Genomic DNA, 731 nt, shown 5'->3' with positions numbered 1-731 from the left:
GTGAGTTCTTATGTATTTCCTGTTACTTTCGATGCGTTTAAATTTCCTACTGCAGGCTTTAATCTATTTATGTTTATGTATCATAACTAGATCTTAGCACTGATGACAAATTCTTCAGACAGTAAACTGAGATTTTTTTTGGCAGTCTTAGTGATGCCAAACGATAAACAAAGGGATGCCGTCTTTAATCTGTGTTTAGGTTCATATCATGATACACATCTCATATTTGACCACCCTTTGAAAAAATGACCTAATGCCAACCTCTGATGGATAGTCAATACATCTTTGTGAATATTTCCGTTCTTGAAGAACGCCGTAAAAGTTTGTAGAGAGAAGAATATTCAGAACACAAATTTTTCTTTTCAAAACCTCTAACAAGATTCCTAAAAACATGAGCCATAAGAATTTTTTTTTTATTTGGAATACTTCACTCATATACATAATCAAGAGGAGGATCTTTGAAAATTCTTAGGGAGGCCAGGTTTAAGCCTTAGTTATAGTTTGTTTGTTAGCTTTGAATTGTCGATGCCGAAGTCTAGTTCTCTCCTTGCTTTGAACAACAGCTTCAAAACACCCTGCCCTCTATAATAAAAGGGAATAAGCATACTGAAGTAAGTTTATATACATTGACCAAGGCATTTTGTCGGAGAATTTTCTTTTTTAAAAGAAATAAAAAATAAAAACAAGCTTTACAAAGGAGGTATAGTTACAAAAACCATTAGGGTAAATAC

Source organism: Cucurbita pepo, unplaced genomic scaffold (genome assembly GCF_002806865.2).
Source record: "Cucurbita pepo subsp. pepo cultivar mu-cu-16 unplaced genomic scaffold, ASM280686v2 Cp4.1_scaffold000717, whole genome shotgun sequence".
NCBI classification, from domain to species: Eukaryota; Viridiplantae; Streptophyta; class Magnoliopsida; order Cucurbitales; family Cucurbitaceae; genus Cucurbita; species Cucurbita pepo.
The sequence above is the reverse complement of the archived record's forward strand: the minus strand, read 5'-3'. Positions refer to the sequence as shown.